The following is a 23,339-nucleotide window of genomic DNA, read 5'->3' on the forward strand; positions in this document are numbered from 1 at the left end:
GAAATGCCTGAAAGCAAGATTCTTGGCAAGGAATTATCCCCCCATCCAGATGAGGAAAGACTGCACTTCTCAGCAATTTTTCAGACCGAACACAAATTCAAAGCTCATAGTTTGAAGAATTTCTCCTGCCTTTTCTAGTTCATGGAAATTCCATCTCTGCCAGCCAATTCAAGGGAATCTGAACAGCAAATTCCATTAACCTGAACTCTTGAGACAGCAACTTGGCTACTGTGAGTCACTGACAGCTGGGAATAATCCTACCAGCTTTGGAAAGACACCAAATTCAGTGTGATATCCACCCCCATGCACTCTAGTCCACAAAAGCCAGCAAATCTGAAAGGAACCACAAGGATACTACTGTGTACTAGAGAAGGAGATGTCAGTCTACTTGAAAAAAATCCCTCAACAGAGAGAGCCTGCTTCAGGCAGTTAGTGATAACTCAGCCCCGTGTGCCCACAGCTCCTTAGCCCTTTACATTCAAACCTGTTGATTCTAAAACAGAGGTGTGAACTTTCACCTGCACCTGAGTTTCTGGTTTGGGTGATGACCTGAAAAGTGGGCTTAGATGGCCTTTCTGCACTAAGCAGTTACATGTACAGCCATCTCCAGAACATCAGTTCTCTGGGCACCAGAAATGAAGGGCACTAGGCAATACTAACATATGTAAGGAACTGCTCCACTTTTCACATGCATAAAAGAGGGTGTTCAAATCCTCCTCCATCACAAATCAGACCACAGGTACAACAGAACATCAGGAAAGAGCCATCATCTCCTTTCGATACCTAAAATTACATTGTGCATTGAAAACAGCTCTTGCTAGCAAGGTGGACTGATTGCATCCCTACAGCTTGGCCAATTACAGAAGCCACAGAAGCCATGTAGTACGTAATTCACTTAAAAGAGTGAGAGAAATGATGAGGAAAGAAGCAACTTAATTCAGATCCTCCACACTCCATCTTCTACAAAAGCAGATTTGAAAGCAAGGAAGTTGCTGCTATTCTTTATCTGTTTGTTTTTAAAGAAATCCATGGCTTCTAGAGGACTACTGCACAAACAAAAGGATCCTCAAAAACTGCCCTAAGACTTTTCAACATGTAAGCTTTGCTTGGTTTTATGGCCTTGTCTGCAATAAGAAGTTTTAGGAAAAAACATGATACTGTCTCCATTTGAGTTATATCACTGAGTATCGTGATTTATCTGCAAGAGGGAAGAAGACCAAAAATACTTATTAGCCTCAATAGTATCACGGGAATTGCTGAATTGGCCCTTATTGGAAATGATTATTTTCAACAACCCCCAAGATACAGAGAATTATTCCTTATGATTATTTGATATAATTACAATCTCATAGCTATAACTTCTTCCAGGCCGGAACCTCACATCAACCTGCCATCTCTCGCTATTAAACTCATTTCTTGCTTGCTTCCAAAGCCTTCTGCATGCTGTATTCTCCAAGGCTGCTCCTCATCACTCCCTGACAAGAAGAAATATTCCAAGTACAACTGGCAACTCCAATTCGTATTGCTGTGCCAGAAGTCAGTCAGGGACAGATTTCTGACACACTGAGTTCTCTGTTCACACTGAACCCACTCTGTGTTCTGCGCAGCACACTTCTTACTTTATCATCCTTCTCTTAAGAGACTATTAGTCTTCCTTAGTCTGGAGGGCTTTTCTGTTAGATGTCACAGAGCAAAAGAGTCACAGAACACCTTCCTCTACCTGGCATACTTACCTATGCACAAAAACAGGAAGAGAATCTTGCCTTGCCTTTCTTGATTTCAAATGTCTAATATATTTCAGGGTATATATATTTGAAATAGGTAAAGGAGGACGAAAGGGAGAAGAAGAGGAAGAGAAAAGAAAAAAAGTATAACACCATTTAGACATTAAATACCTCTATTAAAAACTTTACTACAAGAAACAGCAACTGACCAAATTTCAATCTGTGTATCTCAGTATGTTCAAGAACTAGAAACCCAAGCTGCAACTCTGAAAGTCCAGCTTTCTAATGGAATATATTTGCTTTTAATCTTGAACATTACAAGATATTCATAAAGTCACAGTATTTTATATTCTTCATTGTGTATAAAAAGCCTCTTTAGGCTACTAGTTGGGAGCCTCTGGAATGTTTTACCCCTGGCTCTCTTCAGGTCCTAAAATATTAAGCTAGTGACTCTAATGCAGGGTATTTTTATGGGTACAGGTAGATAACACCAGTATTTTTATAAACGCAGAACAAGAAAAAATAAATCTGTCTGTATAACAACTGAAAGCATAAAGTTTTGTAGATGCTCCTGAACAATGAACTTCAAACCTTATGCATGACATCCCCCTTTCTGACAGTTAATGCACTCATATGAAAAACAGACTAATGTAAACTTTATGGTATCACCTATTTACTTTCATCTACCTCTGCTCAAGGTATAAATATTGTCCTATAGACACAGTTTTGTTTGCAGCTTATTTGCATGCAGATAAAACACAAACACTACTTCACAACCATAAAGCACTGAGATTTTTTTAAAAGTCCCCTTTTGTGCTAATGCTTTGTTATTTTAATCTGTTCAGTGCCAAGTGGAAACACTTGTAAAATGACACTCTCGCCCCCACACTGCACCTTCACGTGTCTGGCACACAGTATTTCACTGACTCAAGGGAAAGACTTCGAGAAACTCCTGCTGAAGTACTAACAGCTCTTTCTCTGTCACAGCGGGACAATGTCATTAAACATACTGTCAACTCATAAGTAGGCCTGGCTGGTCAAAGCTCTTTTGAGCAAGGCTCAGGTGCCACAGTTAGTTTCAGAAGACAGTTGATGTGTTAGACATAAGATTTGATGAAGAATTCACACAACTTCATAGAAAATGGGTGGTCACACACTTCTCATAGTCATCTTTCCCCTGGTAGTTACTAAGTAGGAATCATATTGTTATTACTGTTTATTTTCAGGGTCTTGGAGATTTCTATTTTTCTAAACTCAGATCTGTGCAGTAGGTGAAACATGCTCACCTTTCAGCTCCACTGGTCTGCGGTGCTGCAGAATGCCACAAAATCTACACTAAACCAGAATTTAACAGTGCTTTGATGGCTGATGTTCAAAACTTTATGAGCTGGTAGATTAGATTCTTCCCATTGCAAACCTAGATATACTTTTAAGGTGACAGGTTTGGTGAGTTTAAATTTATCAGTTCCTAAGAACATACATCTACATCAAAGGAGATAGACGTTAAATACTCACCTTTCAGCAGCACCTTTGTTCAGACGCCAGCACACAGAGCAAAAGCCAACAATGCCTGGCTCACAGTCGCAACCTCGAGCTGGGGGAAAAGAAAAAGCAATAGTTAACATGGGTCCGGATTAGAGGTACACAGGAAAGAAAGATCAAAGATTACTTTATGTGGGTATTAAGATCATCATGTACAGGTTAAGCAAATAATCACTTTGCTCTAAAGGTGAACTATTCAACAAGACAGAGCACACACTATTGTGCTTCCTTAAGTCTCAGGAAATAAAGACAGAATTTCTTAGACACTGAAAGTGATCCCAAATTATATAAAATGAAAGGTAGGAAGGAAAAAAGAATATGGTATGAACTTCCTGGCTTGTTTAAGAGGTGACATCTCACTAGTTGCAACTTCCATGATGGTGCCATAAAGCCACTGGGAGTTTCACATTGAGGACCCTTCCTCACAAGAAATAAACCAGCCTCAGATGAAGCTCTCTATATACTGGAATTCAGACAGCAGATTAAATTCCTGTACAGATGCACGTAGAGTCCATGTACAGAAATGCAGTGTAGCACTGTCCATTATTTTTGTCTTCGTTCTGTTTGAAAACTAAGGTTCCATTTCTACTCCTTACAAAGGAAACCCCAAAACTGGTGAATTTCCCAAACTCTTTACATAATCTCCTCCAGTTAATTCCAGGGCTGCCTGTCACCCAAGCACAGCCACATAACTCTTCTCACAAGCCAACAACGTGGGCAGCTGCTCCACATGGTGACTCTGCATCATCTCCCTCCACCACACCAGAGCCTAGCAGGCATCTGACAGCCTATCCAGAAGAGAAGGAACTGGCATAGCAGAAGGTTTTCAGGTTCACTGCCAGTTTGTCAAAAGCCAAACAAGAGTTCTAGGGCCACACTTCATTCTCTCAGATGCAGTCACTCTGACTTTCTGGCTGCAATTTAAGATACAATTTTGTCCACTATAGAAAAATTCTCTGCTGCCTTTCTCTATGCTAAAGAGGCTTTGCTCCTGTTGTCACCTCCTGTCCCTTGCATGGTGGCTGAACATAACACAAACAATAACTCGTGGTCTGAGAGCTGCCTTGCTATCACTTACCTAGATGCAAAAAGAAACAGAACAGTGCAACCAGACCTCTCTGGGTATTAGTTTGCTCCTGTTTATCTGCAACCACAGCTTTTAGGCAGTATGTAGCAACATGACTCTCGAGAGTCACTTTCAAAGCTTATTCACCTTTTTCCACCCCCTGTATTTTTACATCATCTGCTCTAATGCTTCTTCTTAAAACACATTTTCTAAAGGACAGTGTCTAGGATTGGTATGCAATCTTGTAGATTGGAACTGGCAGAAAGCATTAGGGATACAAAAATAAGGAGTTAAGAAAGGCTGACAAGTTTCCTTAATACCTCAAAAGCAAATAGAAATTAAATGGGTAAAAGAGTCTTACTAAATCATCCAATCTATTTTCATCTGAACATGGACTCTTTGATGTTAGATTATTTTCCAAATTTTCCTGCAAGTCTATATATATAATGTTTGTTCTTCCACACCTTCCTTTGGGGGTGCATTTCGTAATCTAATTCTCTCGTTTCCAATTATGTCCCTTCTTAGCTTATTATATTAATTAGTTTTCAGCTTTCAAGTACATGCCTCTCATGTTTTCACTGACCATTATCACTTCCCGTAACAGCACTTGATTTATCACATAGCCAAGGAAAGCATATCTGCCCATCCCCCTCAGTCCCTCAGTCTGTACTCTCACGCAACTCTCTTCAGTTGGTTTCTATCTGTCTAGAAACAAAAGTTAACTCTCACAGTTGTTCCCAAAGGAACTGTCCTTTAATTTGTACAACCCAAAATCATATTAATTTGTTGCTTGCTTTCACAACGTATCGGCAAACTGGTTTATTTGTTGCACAGCCACTCACCCCAAAGGCTTGGAACAATTCTCCTGCTTTACTAGTTCTGCTCCCCCTGGACACACACACACACTTCAGGTAAACTGGTTTTTGACTACATTCTTTCCAGTACCTCCCCACTTATGGGAAATACCTGACTTTGATAACCTCTCCCTATTTCTAATACCTCTAGTTTGTGTGTGTTAAGTGGCCTTTCTTCACCAACATTTACCCTCAGAAGTCTGGAGAAAAAAAAAAGCAGCCTGTCAGAAAGTTCTCAGAACCATGCATTTCCCAGTTCAACACGAGAAGGTCTCCACGTGACCCAACATGATGTTCAGTGTTGCTGTGAATGTCTTTACATGTGTGATTTCCTGCAGAGAATTTCCTTCTCTCAGCCTAAATCTCCTAATGTAAAAGGACAGAATCAGACCAGACAACCCAACGTATCTTAAGGAATGTATGATACACAGTTAAGCCAACAGCAGTGTGAAAACAAGGCACTTATCTTGCTTCCCTTTCCCACACATCAACCAGCCACACACTGCTTTGGCCACCACTGCCCTGTGCCAGCACATGCTGCAGTGCCCACGGAACTTGCCATTTTTACATTCAGTTTACTGTTCACCTGCACGCTCATAATGGCACTCACTATGCATGAGATTATACAGTGATAGGAGAAAAATGGGACTGTGTGCGAACCTATGCCACTGAAAAAATGTCCACTGTATATTGGCCTTGTGTTTCCATTTGTAAGCAACACCTCAGTACAGGAAAATAAAGCTGAAAGACAGTAAAATGGGATGTCTGCAAAAAAACAACAACAACAAAAAAAAACCCAAAGACTTTTCAAGTACAGAGGGAAAGAGAATCACTTTGAGCATGTGAACACGGAAGATTTTTGCACGGCTGCAGGGACAAGATGAACTGAACACAAAGTACATCTTTAAGGAGCAGAATTCTTTCCAGGATTAGAAAAAAAAAACCCTATGGAGTAAAGGAACACAAGAACACATTGTTTATTGGAACTTTCACAAAAGATTTTGTGAAGTCCTTCACAAAGGGCTACTCAAGTCACTGCGCAGGCAAGACGAACAAAGTACCATCACAGGAAACTGACAAAAAGGATCAAATTGGAAATCGCTCATCAGTTTTGCACATGGAAGGTCTCAAAGATGAGCATGGACTTTCTTTCGTGTTGTTACTAAGCATCTGCAAAAGGAAGCTAACTGTTTCAGCTGAACACAGCTTTCAGTGAACTAAACACCCAGAAGGCTGTACAATGGTTTAGGAAATTCTAACACAGAGGGAATCTTTGGACACTGGGCAGCCAGACCAACAAAGAGCACGGGAAGGACATTAGAAACACAAAGAGCTCTAAATTACCTGCGGTAACTCAAGGGTTTATATTGTGTGTCAGTCATTTGATTAGCACAGTTAAAAAGTAAACAAGGCACTGAGGAAATTAATAATATTCACAGTCTATACAGTAGCATTCATTATCATATACTTATTGAATGCACTTTCACCTTCAGGGTGTTTCAGTTCACTCTGGCCAAACTGTGTTTAGCAGAGAGGAAAATCCTAACCAAAACAATCAGGGCAAAGAAGGTGCTTAAAAGAGAAGGGAAACCCTACAGAAGCAATTTCAGTACTCCTAAAACCACAGAGAACAGGCGTGAAAGGAAATTCTTTCTGGTAGGATCAGTGATATCTAAAGAATTCCTGACACGTTTGCCTTTTATCTCTGTTAAAATTTTCCAAGGCAGAATGTCAGGAAGTCCCCAGGCCAATCCAGTCTATTTAATCACTTGTACTGTTGGGAAGTTTTTCCTCAAGGCTAGCCTAAATTCTGCAATTTAAGCCCTTTACATCTGATCTTACCCTTCGTGAACATGGAGCAAAAAAATACACTTTTTCTCTTTGCAGCACACTTTAAAGTTTTTAAATGAATTTATCTTCTCCCGCTCGAACAATCCTGATTGTTTCTTCTCTTGTAGGTCACGTTATCATTGCTACTGCTTTCTCATGAGCTATTTCCAGTTGGTCCTCATCTTTCGTAAGTACGATGTGCAAAAGCGGCTGCAGCATTCCAGCTGACATCTTACCAGATCGTGCCAGAGAGAAAGATTACTTGTCTCAGTCGCTGGGCTCCTTCATATGCATTATTTGCACTGTTGACTCATGTACGAGGTATGATCCTCTACACCACCTGCTTCTTTTCCACAAGCCTGCTACTTGGCCAGCCTTGCCTGTTCCACATTTGTGCAGCTAATACGTGGTGCCTAAGCAAGTTGTTTACTTCAAGCAACAACAAAACACACAGTGAAATCAAAAGCCAAGTTATTTAAAATGGAAAGGCAGAATTAGAAGAGAAGCAGCCATGCATACCTATATTACTCATCATCAGAGCAATAACTTTGTACAGGCCAGTAAAACATACGAAAACAGAAACATCTTCAATTTTTACAAACACAAAGGAAATGGGATTTATGCTGTTTTGTTGGACTTGGTTTTTTTAATCTCCCTGCTGTCCAGCAGGATGTGCGTGCTAACATTTCTCAAGTGTTTCTGAAACTCACTCACAACTGTCCATCATGGAGATTTCATCACTTGCTTCAACACAAGTGATCATCAGGTACTCCTGAAAGCTGCACACTGCATTACTTACATCCTTGCTCTAACTGGATGCAACATTCCCATCTTTTTTTTTCTTTTCAGTTTTTCCTAAGTATATTTTATGACACTAAGCAAGCCAGAAAAGAGACTGGGTTATATCACAATAAGAATTATGATTTCAAAGAAATAAAGTTACTAAATGACAGAAATTTGTCTTTTACAAACCATTGCACTGACTCATGAGCTCTGAAAGCCATCATATAGTGACTACCTACAGTTAAAACAGGATCCATATTTTGTGACCAAATTGTTGAAAAGCATCATATCGTTTTTATTTCAACTACATTCTCCTTGCTATTTACATTACAGCACTCGCTGAGAAGCTTCAGCCAAGACTGGAACTGCTGTATGTTATGAAATCTACCCAGACACGGGCATGCATCCCTGTCTGTGTACACAATCAGGATTCTGTATACCTAATAGAAGACCGTCCTGGTCCCACATACTTTTCTAAACAGAGATAGCACACAACAATCAGGACAGAAATTTGACAAAATCGGAACCCAAGTATCAAGGAATTTAATTACTAAAGTTCACAAGAAAAGAAGAACAAGAGACCAAAGTCAAATTTTCTAATCCCTATTACAACATATTAACCACAGAACAATCCTTCTGCATTCCTTTCCCTAATCACCAAAGCACACTGATGGAAGATGTCTGCACTTAACGCTCACCCACAGGATCACGGGTGCTGAAAAACTCACAACCAATCTCTGAGAGGAAGTGTCCATGACTTCATTCTTTACCATCCTGAATTCAGGATGCCTGTATCACCATTTTCTTTCTTCCTCCTCAGTCAGCTCATAGTGAAGGCCTACAAAAACATGCTTTAAACAAACAATTTATTTCACAATCAAAGCAAACCAAGAACTCAGTTAGTGCAGTCCAATCCCTAGCAGTTAGTTAGGTCAGGAAAATTAAAATGCTGTTTTAGGTACTGCATCCTTCAAACACAAGTATCACAGAATGCTACTAGAACACTTGTAGGGAAAAATAAATCACACCTGGAATAAAGTACAGCACCTCTATATGTGAGCAAATAAAATTAATTGAAAAAAACATCACCAAAACTGTCACATTTTCTTTTATGCTTCAAAAAAGCATGGCAAAGGGACATGCAAGCATATATTTGCATGAAGAAAATCAGAAACACCGTAGGAAATAATCGAACTGAGAACAACTGAACCAGAAAGTAGGTTAGAAAGAGACATCTCTCCAGAGCCCTAACAAATCCATTACAAGGCCCCAGGGAGATGTTAAAAAACAAGGGACTTTTGTAGAGACGTTTAACACTCCTTTACATGACACAGCGGTTATGCATTTAGTAGGAATAGTAATGCAGCACACTGAAACAAAAACCATAACTGCATATAGAAATAAAAAACCAAGACAGCATTTGATCAAAGGCACACACAAGGTAGCATATTTTGGATGGGTACGAATGACAGGAGAAAAATGGATAGTGGTTTATTTCAAGGAGCAGGAATGAATCCACAGAGAAAGCTGGCAGACAATACCACTGAAACCGTGCTTGCAGTTTGGTGACAACAAAAGCCAGTGCAGCATTACAGCAAACCACAATGCAACATGCAAACAAATCAACGAGCACTGATGTGCACAGTGCACAAACAGGAAACATCTAACGGCGCACTTGACGACCTATTTCATTCCTTTTATATTAATGATAGTCTCCTAATCACTTTATGTTAGTATCCAGGCAACAGGACCAGCCATGCATATAACAGATCGGGATGCTATTAATACATCTTTAAGCTGGGACAGATGACAAATTTTCACTGAGACACTGGAGTGTCCCAGGTCTTCCCACCAACACTCCCAATTATACAGTGCGCTGCAAAAGAGCAAGCAAGCTGCTGCTGCTGCTGCTGCACATGTCATATGATACAAATTCCACTCACACCATGTGAAACAACTACTTCCAGTCACAGAGCAGAAAAGTATCACTAGATTTGGTGAGAAATGGGTTAGTGGGACATAAACGCCTCAACTTGCTTTCCACCGCATCTGCAAATGCCTGAGAAGAGGATGGACCACGGCCAGATGAACACTTCTGCTGCTGTGGATCCGTTCTGCTGCCAAATCTTCTCACCTTTGAGTGACAGATTAAAGTCCTCACTTTAATCCCATATTTCTCACTTGCAGTGCAATCTAGCAATCTAGACTTACAGTAGAAAACAGAAGAGACAAGTCACTAAAGATAAGGCGATGTATGTGAACAGCAAAATGGCACTAGGATGTGCTGGCTCGTGTCAGAGAGTACTACACTGACCTCAGCTAATACAAAATCCATCCCATCTCTCTGAAAGCAACGCCTGTACTCTATTAATATCACAAGATGAACCTCAGCTGTATAAATAAAACCTCTCATTTCAGCTGAGTCCTCATCATCTCTCTGGCATCCATCACGTTCTCCACAACACAGCTCTTGGGAGGGCCCTCTGTGGAGCTTTCCATACAAGCCTGTTGCTCGCGTACACTGCACAGGAACGCATGTCTGTGTTTATTATCTACTCTGAGTTAATGTTAACAGAAAATTAGGTGGAAATTAAGAAGAAAAAAAAAAAAAGAGCAGTGAAGCTCTGAAGGAAGTACTCGAGTCAGTAGAGTTTAAAATGAAAGCTCACTGTCTGGAAGCCAAGGGTATACGTGTTGTCTTTCAGGAGGCCCACTGATGTGCTGGGTGACCTCAAGCACATCTCTTCAGCTTTCTTACCTTGAAAAAAATCTCCATGTCCAACCTTCCTAGGCACCCCGCTTTGAGAACTCAAAAATAAATACACTGTGAATTCCCCTATTATTATTATTACTGCAGTTACTATGGGGGCTGAGACTGTCGTCAGCAAACAGGCAGGACATAATTTAATTTTCTTCAAATATTTATTATGAGACAACACAACCATCTGTTTAACACTCACTATATTTAGTTTCTGTCTTAAAAAACACAGGGAAGGAAAATGTAAGCTTCTGCCTCTCACTTCCACGTATCCTTTCCAGCCGCACAGCACTCACTAATGCACAGCCAATATCCTTTCAGCTACAGCACGCAAGAAACTGCAGGAAAGCAGACAAGATTTCAGCTTGGATGAAAACAATTCCAACCACAAATGTATTCTCCAGTACCAGAAACAGAGTCTCTAGTTTCAGAAGTATTAAATAAATGTTATTTTCAGCTCTGAGGACAAAGGACAGGATATGAAGGGAAATGGAAGGATTGGAGCAGATAGATGGCAATGAAGTACACAACAACCACATACTAAAGAAGGGCAGATACAGGAACATTATAAGTAATAAATAAATAATAGTAACTCCTTAATAAAATTAATTTATCTCCAGCATCTTATAAACTAAACCATCATTGTAAGTAACAACTGTTACACAAAGGTGTCCTTGGTTTCTTGATGAATTTCATTCAGATGCTTCTAAGAGAGGGCTTCTCCCAACAGCCTGCTTGCAAAAATATAATATGTCTCACACCACATCACTGGGATTCTGAGATAAAACAAGCCAAGGAGGCATCAAAAAATCTCATAATGAGTTAATTAATTACCTAATTAATACACACAGAGTGAATCTGCTGATGAAAAAAAAAAAAAAGTCACCAGCTACAACGCACTGAGTCCCTTCTGTTTCCACCCATTCCATCAGCAGCACCAGCCACACAGTGCGGGTGGAGGACAAGCAGTGCTCTCCCAGTGCTGACATGGCACCCAGCTGCACCCAGCTCCCACTGCCAGGCTGGCCCCACGGCACTGTCACCCTCCTGCCATGCACACTGCGAGGCAAGGGCCCCAGCCTCTCTCTGCTTGGACAGACAGAACAGCAGACAGACTTCAGCACAAAATGAAGTGGCACTGGATTTTGCCTAAATAGAACATGATTTGAGAACAGGGTAGAAACATGGCATGTCTGCTTGAACAATGCGCTGGTAATGGGATCTACTACTGTTACAGGTCATCACGATAGCTCCACACAATTCTCTGCTATTCCTCACCCCCCACGAAAAGCCTGCTTTTGATTTATGTAGCCTGCCTGCACTGCAGAAGGTTTCCACCTAATATTTTTTAAAAGTGTAATAATCAGAATGAAACACCTTGCTTTCAGAAACTGTTTTTCAGCACCTGCAGTTTACTAGAGACACTCCTCCCTCGATGGCAGAACAGCTCTAACAGCTGTATGAACTAGCTCTTTACTGGAGCACCACCATTCTGAACCTGCCATCAGATCTAATTCCTAACTGCAGGATGTGATTGTGATTGTGATGCTGTTTTACAGAACGAATAAAGTGGCATATATAAAAAACAGCCAAAAAATACCTGAAAGGTGTTCTTTAGTTAACTGTCAGAAAGGAAGAAGCACACTGAAAACACACTTACAGATTCTAATACAGTAAATTTTCCTCCTCATCCACCCCAGACTGTCAGTGCGGACCGAGTAGGGCACTTACTTATGCCTATCACAGCCCTGAGCTCATCTTTTGTCCTGAGCTGTCCAGAACTACTGTCAAAGCCAACAACAAAACCTCTGTCAGTTTGCCTACTGGCTCCCCTGTGTCATCTGCAAACCTTGATAGCAAGCGCGTGACCCTCCCCTCAATTAAGAAGCCTTGCAGAACCACTAATTCATCTCTTGCAATTCCAGGTAGCCCTGAAATAGATTAAACATCTTGCTATCCATCTTTAGAGATACTCTTATTTGATTTTATTTTTTATTGCATTGACAAGAAAACATGGACATATCTAAATAAGGAGAGTTCATATTATTTCTCTGATGTCAGAAGGGCTTAACTCGCATTAATATAATCTCTCCATTTATCAGAATTACAATTCTAGATGATTCAACGTTGTTAAAGTGTTAAACTAAGGGACATCTCCTGGCAATGAGATCACACCACCATATCTGAAATGGCAGAAGCTCTTACAAGCGTCTTGAGTCATTCAATGCTGGCAACAACCAAACATCAATGACATCATTTTGTCAGAACATATAAAAAAAAAAGGCCTTTTGGCACTTCCCCAGGGGCTATGGCCGAAAGCACTCAAACTGGATGAGGCCAAAGACATTCAACCTGGTCACACATCAAACTGTCAGTGAAACGCTCAGCATTTTTGTTGAGTTTTACCATATATCTAATGCTAAGACACATACTTGCTGAGCTCCACCTCATCAGCACAGGCTGTAACTAAATACAGTCCCACCTGCCAGACTCTTTATTCCCTCTCAGAAGCTGCAGAGGTACAAACACTGCAGCCACGTCATCATCCACTGCTCACAAGTTCCCAGTCAGTCTGGGACACAACCTAATGACATCTTGTTGGAAAACCACCATTTTATGAGTCCTGTGGGGGAAAAGAAAAAAAGCAACACTGCATGATCTACCCACAGGACAAAGACCTGCACTGCACATAAGGTACTGTTCTTCAGTTTCTCTCCTCTTATTGATGAGAATTCAGTTTAACTATCTCCAAAGAGTAATCTGCACTCTGCCCAACCCATCTGATTTACCTCTCTTTGAAACAGTACAGAAAAATAACTAAAAATAGTGACTTGCTAATTAAGGAGTCAAGGCGGGGAGCAGACACAGCAGGCACCTTTCACTGATGCACGTTATGCAGATGAGATAAAAGGCAGAACATTCTACAGAAAGGCCTCCAGCAAATGCCATTTTTCCATTTGATCCCAAAAAATAACTCCTGGCACAGACAAACTATCTAGAGCTTAAAAACAGCTGAACTCAACGTTGGGTGCAGAATGAAAATGTCAATTGCAAATCAACATAGTCTTTTCAGTTTCTTTTTAAAACATTCAAAAAGCACTTCTTCACATTGATTTTCCCACTTCTGTCTGAATATCTCTTCTAACGCTCAACACCTTTTCCTACCTATTGTGTTTGTTATTTAATATGGAAACCATGCATCCATCAGATTTTCCCCTTCAGGGTTGCTAACAGAGGCAGGGGAACATGACTCACTTCCTGTTCGTTGTTGGGTTTTGTGTTCTTTTTTTTATTGTTTTTAAATCCACCAGCAAAATCTGTGCCTGTCTTCCATCCTGACTTTCTGCACCAGAGACTCAAAAGCATCCCTGAAACGCCCACAGAGCTGAAAAGACACAGCAAGCCACAAGTGACCACGCAGCAACACCAGCATTTGCCAGTTCTCGTTCAGTCAGTATGCTGTCTACTTCTGGAAGCTTCCAGGTGGAATAACTGCCTCTTCCCTTCAGTAGTAGGGATTTCCTAGAGATGAATAACCAAAAATCTAATTTAAATACCAAGGATTTCTGTTCAGGACCGATTAATTAGAAATACCAGATCAGAGGATTGTTGAGCTGTATCAGCTAGCTAGTCACTAGACTAACAGTCTATGGAAAATACAGCAACTCCACCGAGAGCCCCTAAATTTAAAGTCTCACAAACAGAAATTATAAGATCTGTTCTACTGGAAAAACAGCACGAAAGCTTGTTGTAGAAAACAATTTCTAAAATTTATTTTCCCACTCATAAGAGAAAGGGGAAAAGGTAGTTACGCTTCTACAAGTCTAACTACAGGAAAGATTCTGTGGTAAATATGCCACCGAGATGGAAAGGGAGTCAGTCCTCTCTAACTGCTGCTTCTGAAAGGACTTCCTTACAATCATTCACAGGAACGTCTGAAGACTTCACATGCTGGCTATGCTGCTGAGTACGCTCTAAAGAAACATGCTTCTTCACGGGCTAGACAAGCTCAAGGTGACCAGTACTGTGGACTGTCTAGATGAGCAGCAGATGGATTAGGAGAGGGATCTGATCAGCATTTATCCCACGAGTTGCAGGAATCCAGTAGTGGATTCCTGTTTCCTTGCTCTTCCTGTCAGTTTTACGGCACGAAACACCTGCACCAATGCTTATTATTTTTGCAGCTCTCCCCCTCTCCCAGCAAACAAGGAGGACAAAGGCTGGCTTGAGAAGGGAAAATAAAATACCCCATGTGGATAAGGAAACTGCAAAAGGAGAGGAAATTACTGACTCACAAATCATATATTAAGTTGTTTCATAAGACCTCCCACTCTCAGCCCCTCCACTTCCTTTTTCCTGAAAAGCACTCAGATTTATAGTTTTTCTCCCCATATGCTAGCAAAGTTTTGCCATCATTTAGGCCAAAACACTAGCGCTCTTATCACAGAAGAGAAGACCAAAGGACAAAATACAGGAAGCAATTCAAGGTAGGACTGGTTTGCGGGCTTTTTTTTTTTTTTGGCAATTAATTCCCTAAAGACAGGAATAAATCCTAGCAAACACAGCAAGCTGAGATCTTAGTCCCACTATTTCAAGGCTGAAAACAGCATATACCATTCTCTAACACCACTGAGAAGAACTAATACATAAAAATGACTATTTGACATGCACTGTTGGGTTCCAAAAGCTCAACTAATACCAGTAGGTACAAAAAAGCTTGGATTTGTAGCACACTTCCTTCCTTAGAGTAAACCCATTCATTTCCCAGAATCACACTTTCCTTCCCAACAGCCATAGCCTCAAGTTGCCACAGCTTACAGCTTCAGCATCCATCTGCTTTAAGGATGTGCACAGGTCAGTGTGAGCACCAGCATGCTCTTAGCTCACAGCCCTGGGGAGCCCCAATACAGGAGCTTCCTCCTATCCCCTCTGTAGGGAGGAGCCCAGACATGAGCACAGGCTCCTGGTTCTGGTACTAACCCCAGTACTGACCATACCCAACAGTCAAGGACCTACAGCATGTGGGAGAAGCTGGGATCAGCCCCAGGTTCATCCCTGCTCACTGGAGTGTGTTCTTTAGAGCTTGTAAGCAGCTCTACAAAGCCATAAGAACACAAAAACTACATTTTCTCTCTGCATACTGCATCACTGAGCTAACTTTTATGGGAACGGAAGAGTATTTAATATCAATGCTCAATATCTATAACCACACACATATATATACATAAAATCATAGTAAAAATACAAGAACATTTATTTTCATGGTAGTTCGTACACATTTCGCCATCCTATCTATCCCCACAAGAGAACACCAGCCTTGACAAAGGCCCTCTAAAGTGCAGACACAAACTTTCCACATTGTACAGAGAAGTTATGAATTCCATTAATACTTACTCCCCTAATAAATTTGAAAATAAGTGAGACTGCTTTTCCCTTGAAAGCAGAATTGAAACATTAAAGAGTAAAACTACAGCAGAAAATGCTGCTATTATTTTAAGTACTTATCCCAGAAATCAACCCAATGCTTCCTACACCTTCTGATGAAAAGTCATTGTGGCAAAATGCTGAAGATGATTCAACTGCATTTGCAAATAGTTAAAATGTTTGTACCCCTGGCTGAAAAGTAAACCTCAGGTTTTCCAAGGCAAAGGTAATATGCATTATTACATACTTGGAAAATACAGTGTGTCTTGGGAAACGTTTGTCATTACGTACCCACTGGCAAGAAGGAAAAACATGAAGCAAAGTACAAAAGCTCTCCAAAGATAATTGCATTAGCTCCTCTTCCAATTTGCATACATGCATCGGGAGGGTCTTCTGATGAAGCCAGTGGCCAACAAGCACAAACAATTTGATTGTGATGAGCAGTGTGATGCGGAGCGATACAACAGCTCAGAAGGCTGAGAAACAGCATTTGCTGAAAAATCAACAGGATCTGTTGGGGTGGAAATCTTCAGAGTACCTCAGATGTACAGACATCACAGATTTCCCTGTGCAATGAACTTTCCTGAGATTAAGCCCATCTTCAGAAGAACACAAGTCCCATAATGCAAAGCACAGCCCGTGCAGAGTAATACGATTAACAACTAGCTCTTCTAACCAGAAGTAAACCGCTTCAGAAAATGTAGCTTTTCATTAGGACTGACTCCTGGGTCTCCTCCTGACAGCTGACATCTTTCTCCGAAGCAACACAGCAGAACGTCTGATATCTGTAAACTACTTTAGATCTCATAGTAACAAGAAGAAAAACATTACATTTGCTGCTTAAACAAAGCAATCAGGAAGCGCTCTTGCAGAAACTGCCACGTCAGATATCACAACTGGGAGGCAACTGGTTTGTAATCTCTGCTGTGGGGCCGTGCAGCCCCTGCACCCTTTCAAAAAAAATAGCAGCTGACGCACAGAGGTCAGAAATGTCAATATTGACTAAAGTCATTCCAATTAAAAAAAATTACAGCAGAATGAAATTTTCAGATCACCGGGCACCTGGGGGAAAGAAAGCAAACCTGGCTTTCAAAGCAGTTACCTGATCTCCTGGAAAGACCAGTTGGGAACACAAAAAAACAGCATCCCAGCAAGAGCGAGGGTCCCCCGTGCAGAATGAAGGTGCCCCCAGCCTCACCACACATCCCCCTTTTCCCACAACCTGACAGAGTGCAAACAGTCAGAGCAACAGAGCTTATCTCAAATTGTTAAAAGGCCGACACACTTCACTGGAGTTACAAGTAGAAAAATATGGCAGAGGGAAACCGATGCCTGCCTGGCTCCTGGAAGTGCTGGGGGGCTCTGGTGAACGCATTTATTGCTGTAATCTTGAGCCAAATGCCTAAGGGTAACTGCTATTTCAAATACTCTGAAGCCTGTGAAAACAGATAATCCATTGTTTAAAGATTTTAACTAAAAAAGACCAAGGTTGCAAAAGCCTCGGGCAGAACGAACAATGGAGCACCAGACAGGAGAGTACTTTGCATTAGTTTGCTGCTCGCATATTGCTATTGCTATGCCCCGTGCACAGAAGAAATAGCAGGAATTGCTTCTCTGCAGAGAAAGCTTTTACTGAAGAAGAAAGAGAAAAGGGGATTCCTCTGCCCACTCTCATTCGTGCTCCCAGATGCACTAAAGGTTTTAAGCCTCAGCAGTCATTAGCTATGCCCAATATGAGCCACATTAAATAGGCACCAAATTTTTAAAGCACTTGGCACTTGCTCTGGTAATGAGGCCCCTTTAATAAAACGCTTCAAGCTGAATAGTTAAATATTGCAGCATTCAGAAATCAGTAGTCATTTATAACCTCTGCAGTTCGTACATTTAAAGCACGATGATGCTGTGCTACCAGTGTAATGGGAACGTTGACCTTGTGCAGGAAGCTTGCCAAGCCAAAAAAATGCACTGCGTGGCTTGGTCCCCTGGAGAGAGAGACCATCCTCGGGCAACCGCAACAGGGGAGGGACTACCTCACTCCTGCTCTCCTGTACTGGTTCCCAGAATTTGGTTTCCAAAAATAACAACAATTAGCATATGTTTCTACGAGTTTTTGATGCGACATTTTCTCATCGTTGTTTAAGATGGTGTTGGGTGACAGCGACAGAACAAAGAGTCCTTTGCTTTGGAAAACTCACAGCTAGATTCAGATCAGTTCTAAAAGTCATTTCCAGTTTTTTCTCCTATTCCCCCACCCAGACTGATCCCTATTTCTGCAGTTTCAGTGTGTCCAGCTTTGCAGGGAGACAAAAGGAATGAGCAGCTTTCTCCCATTCACAGAACAGATTTCCCTGCAGCAACCAGTTTGTTCCCATCACCTCACATGAAACAAAGCATTTCTTGCTGCTCCTCCTTTCTCCTCCTTCCTGGCAGGTGAAATCATGTTACACGGGGAGACTTTACTAAAAATTCTTACCTAGGGATAATTTACTGTAGGATATCTACAGGTAAGATTTGAGTGTCAGGACACATCCCTACATTCGTGTAGACATGGCCATTCCCGTTTCACTCAGTTGTGAGTTCCTTTATCTAATTCTGGCCATCACAGGAGCCCCGGGAGCTGTGCTCATGTGTCCCACAACCACTTCCTCAGCTCCATAGCTACAGTGGAAGACAACTATCATAAAAGGTCATGGCTAAAAAGGAAGATGAAACTCCACACAGGCACAGGAAAAGCCTCTGCACCCCAACAGAGACACAGTAACAGTGGAACTCTCAGTGCTTGTCTTCAAGCTTGATGCCATCAGTCCTACACTGGCAGAGCAAGTGTGGGGTTCCTACATGACCAGCCACAAAGGCCAAACGCGCTCTGCATGCCTACCATATGCTTTTTTCAGATCAACACAAAGCCTGAAGACGGGGGAAAAAGATTATTTCATTAGTGGTTTGCACCCTATGTCTATATGAAGAGATGTTTGTCTTGATCTTTGAAGTTCATTCATTTTTAAAACTACTGAATACAGTCTGTATATAAGATAAAAAGGCATACAGACATATTTCTCAAGAAAAGCCTTGATTCCAGCACAGACACTATCAATCTCCACTGCTTTGTCTCACAGCACTGCCTCTGGCTGATCCTCACCCTTGCACAGGATGCACTTCAGGAAGACATAATTACAGGAAGGGGCCTGAGTAACTTCAGTCCCCAAAGATCTGTCCAGAACAGTATCACAGGTCAGCCACTCAGAGGCAGGGTGCTACGAAAAGACAGAGGAAAAAACAGGAACTTCTTTCTTCAAGAAGGTATGAAACCTAACTGGTTTTCTGACATGAGCTGTCTAGTAAATTGCACAGACATGTAACGATAACGCAGCATTCCTCAGCAGAGAAGCTGAAAGGTCCCACAGAACAGCTCAAGAGCTACAGTGCAGAACCTGTGACCTCACTCTGCTCTGCCCTATGATCAGAGTGGCTGCTTTCCTATTCCCCTGGATGCAGTTCCTTCAGAGACAGTTACTGCTATCCTTTCTTCAGTGTTTCTCCTCATAGGAAACCACTGATAAAACAAATCCACCATCCAATTAAGAAGTGGAAAAGAATAGGAAGCAGCAAAGCTGCAGTGACCAGGTCCCCATCTGCTGGACACGCAGCCTGTCTGCTGCGTTGCCTGTTCAACATATCCTTCTGGTTATGACCACTGGTAGCAACATCTCACCTGGGTAAATCCAACATTTTTAATGTTGCTGGACTGATGCAAGGAGTAGTGCAAGGCTCATCTTTAGACTGCACCACACAACAGTACAATCCACAGGTTGGCATGTATTTATTTAGGTGGCTAACCTTTCCACCTCAGAGAACAGCCCTGGCACCTCCCAAACCCGCCCTATCCCCAGGGCATTTGTGCTGTGCCATCTCAGCATTTCACCCTGACTCAGTTTCCAACTGATGAACTAAAAAATAACTTACTTTTTTTCCAACCTGAAGAACAAAAAAGGAGGCTTGTTTTGTTCTATATTATTTTCCACATCAGCTTATTTAAATTTCCACATCAGCTTCCTGATCCTGCTTGCTGAGGGCTTGTGCCAATGCTGAGAGGGGTCAGTATAGGACAGGACTGCTCTTCTCAGCTGTAGCATCAGCTTTAGTGAAACTGAAGAGGAGGATGTTCAAAGGGCATCTTCACTCTCTTCGTGTTTAGCAATGGGAAAAATCTAGGAGGGACGTACAAGTGTGGTAATTATACAACAGCTCTACAACATGCAGAAGGATTAACTATCACAACCTCACAGAAACACCACGCTGAGCACTAGCTGCAATTAGCACAATCCTTGAGCACCAGCTGGTCCTTAACTTGCCCAAACAAACACAACATAGTACCAAGAAGGACCTCCTGGCTCTGCCCACTGCCACCAGCACAGCACCATCACATGCGGTCTGCAAGGAACTTGTGTTTAGAAGCAATGCTGGGAAAGGCAAACACCAGTACTTCAACTGAGGCAAAGTGAACTTCCCTGCAGAAAGCTTTGTTTATGTGCGTATACAGACTTGGGCCAAGGAAACTCGCCCTGCTCCTGCACTGTGATATGACACTAACCTACAGGTGCTAGCACATCTTAGCACACATTCACAGCAGCCTTGACTTATCCACGTCAGGCTTTGATATAAGAGGCCAGATTTGAAACAGGAACAAAGAAGGGTATGGATGAAAGCCTACGGACAGAACTAAATCAGGAGACAGTGATGAATCTCCGCTCATGAGGAAGACAATTATGACTCAGCCAAAAGGAAAACATGTTCAGATTGAGCTGCAGTATCACTGACTGATTCCAGAACGTTTAAGGCAGACAAAACCAAGGAAATTAGAAGTAACAAAACAGAATATGACAATTGTAACGGAAATGGAGAAGGGAAGGCTTGATACTTTAGAGGTGTTCTGGACAATAATATGGACACAGAGACTAGCAATTTATCCAGGCTTCAGTGCTGAAATTAATTTGTCTCTGGACCAGCCTAAGACTCCATTTTATCCCACTAAAAAGACAGATTCATGCTGTGATAGCTCATATCACTCTCCTTAAAGGGGATTCAAAAAGCTGATGAAACTGAGCTCCAGCAGTCCTCACATGAGGCCACTCAGTGGTGATTGATGTGGTGCCTCCAGGAACCTCTACCTACACTGTTATTACCTCTTCAGCCTTTGATAACTCAAGGACATGGGGTTCACCGACTGCGAGGTGCTGAGGAACTCAGCTCATCTGCTCAGCTGACACAAGCAACACCACTTCAGAGATGCTCCTACACACAGAGCAGCCAGGCACGCAGATGATCCCCAGAAGAGAAACAAACAAGACACTGGCCATGACAGACGCAAGAGGACATTTTAAGGAGTCAACCAGCACATCAGCTCCTCATTCACCTCAGACTAATATTAAGAGTTCTTCAACTTGCTGTGGAATTATTTTATGCCATTCAAGCAGTGTTACGGACATAACATGCCTCTATGCTGGTCCATTTCAAGCCTGAACTTGTGATTCATTGATAGAAAAAGCTTCTAGCAGTACAATTAGATGTCATTTTGTCATTCAGCTTGTTCCTAGAGCCAAGCAGAATTGCAGCTGATAAGATCTTGTACCAAACCAAGACCAACTGAGGGCCAGGTGGGGCTCCCCTGGAACAGGCCAGGATGCTACAAGGTCCTGGTACCAGCTAGAGGAGGACCCTGCCTGCAAGTGACTGCAGTGATGAGGTGAAAGCAAAGAAACAATCAACACCACAGTATGTGCTGAAACATTCTATACGTACAAAAGCTTTCAGAATGAAGTGTAAGTGGCACTGAATCACTACAACAGCATGGAAGGAAAGAAAGACAGGAAGAACAGAAAGACTGAAAACTAGAGGAAAAAGCACTGTAAAGAAGACGGGGAAAGAGTTGAGTTCAGAAGAGTTATAATTACATAAATCAATTATCAGGGAAGATATTAGAAGTGCTGCACTGGAAGGAGCCCAGGATTAGAAGCACGTTAGTGTCACTCTGGGAGGTGCTCAGCCCATCTCCCGTCAGGAGGTCCTGCTGACATTTTCTGCATCTGCACTGAGTATCCGACGAAGCATCCTCAGTTTGTCTCACCAGACGTGGCCTTCTGCTTTAGGATGAGCTGTGCTGCGTCCCAAAGCAAAGGGAAAGCAGCAGCCAGCTCAGGTTCTCCCTACCCTTGAGAAGCAAGGCTGCATTCTTCCAAGCTGATCTCTGCTACCTGGGGTTTAGCGTGGGCCTCTCACACCACTCCTTCCTCAAAGAACTTAGTGCAAAGTGACTGAAAACTTAAGAGTTCACAGATGTTGGAGAGCTGAAAAAATCCACGCGTAAACTTTGACTACTACAGAAGTACAGCCGAGCAAATTAGCATTAATTAGAGCCATGCTGAAAAACTAATAAATATTGGGCTAAAGTAATTATCAGGCTAAAAATGATTACAGGAAGAGAAGCTGCTCTGCATGTAACCCAGCGGCGCTGACACAAAATGCTCCCAACAGGACCTGCTCAGAGGAACATTGTATTCCTGGGAAGTTTCTGGTGCAGAAATGGAGAATGTGTAAGACCAGAGAAACAGAGGCGGAAGACCAGATGGCAGACTAGAACTGCAGATGAGGGAAGGAGGGATAAATTTGTCATCTCTCTCTCCCTCTTTCCTCCTTCCTTCTTGCACGAACAATACCAGCCCAGCTCCCGTGGGACTCACTGGCTAGAGTGGACAACCACAGGTCAATAAATGACAGCAGTGGCAGCTCCAGGCCCGGGGGTCGTGACCCCTGCCACGCCATATATCACACACATGGCACATCCCACTCTCTCCCCTCTGGTCCAAGGAGCCTGCATCTCCTTGCAGGAAGGGAACAGCCTCCGATCCCTGCTGCTTTAACAGAGACTGCCCAGGACTGTCTTCTCCACAAATGCAGAACAGCCTCGTGGCTCACAGCTTTGTACACACAGGTGTTCCCGAGCTTCACCGTGGGGGTGGGAGCACACAGGCAGGTGCTGTGGGATGCTGTTCCTACTCACTTTGCACCGTTCATTTCACCTGGCAAATTCAAAAGCAGGCTGAGACTGGCTGTGGTCACCCTCTGCTTGTTTGGGTATTTCAGGCAGCTTTAAAGCACAAGCAAACACCAGTTCCCACTTATGTGCAAACAGACCTTGTGACATTATGAAGCCAAAAGTACTCGGAGAAGGCCCAGACCACACCTCACGTCCCCATGACTGCTCACCTTAGCTGGGGGATTGCTTAGAGCTGGCCAAAGGCATCAGAGCAGCCCATATCAGAAAGAATCTTCCCAGTGCAGAAGATTAATTCATTGTTCAG

General features: G+C 42.3%; 1 protein-coding gene across 1 annotated transcript in view; it reads right to left on the reverse strand.

The window, feature by feature from the left end:
* Positions 1 to 3,313, reverse strand: part of NDST2 (N-deacetylase and N-sulfotransferase 2) — a 106,142-nt gene extending 102,829 nt beyond the window's left edge. Inside the window, exon 1 of the mRNA XM_065746501.1 lies at positions 3,240 to 3,313. The gene's annotated coding sequence lies outside the window, so the exon portion shown is untranslated. The remainder of the gene's footprint in view (positions 1 to 3,239) is intronic.
* Positions 3,314 to 23,339: the final 20,026 nt, after the last annotated feature.

Source organism: Cyrtonyx montezumae, unplaced genomic scaffold, assembly GCF_038088225.1.
Source record: "Cyrtonyx montezumae isolate F1298 unplaced genomic scaffold, pur_monq_1.0 scaffold_4, whole genome shotgun sequence".
Lineage (NCBI taxonomy): Eukaryota > Metazoa > Chordata > Aves > Galliformes > Odontophoridae > Cyrtonyx > Cyrtonyx montezumae.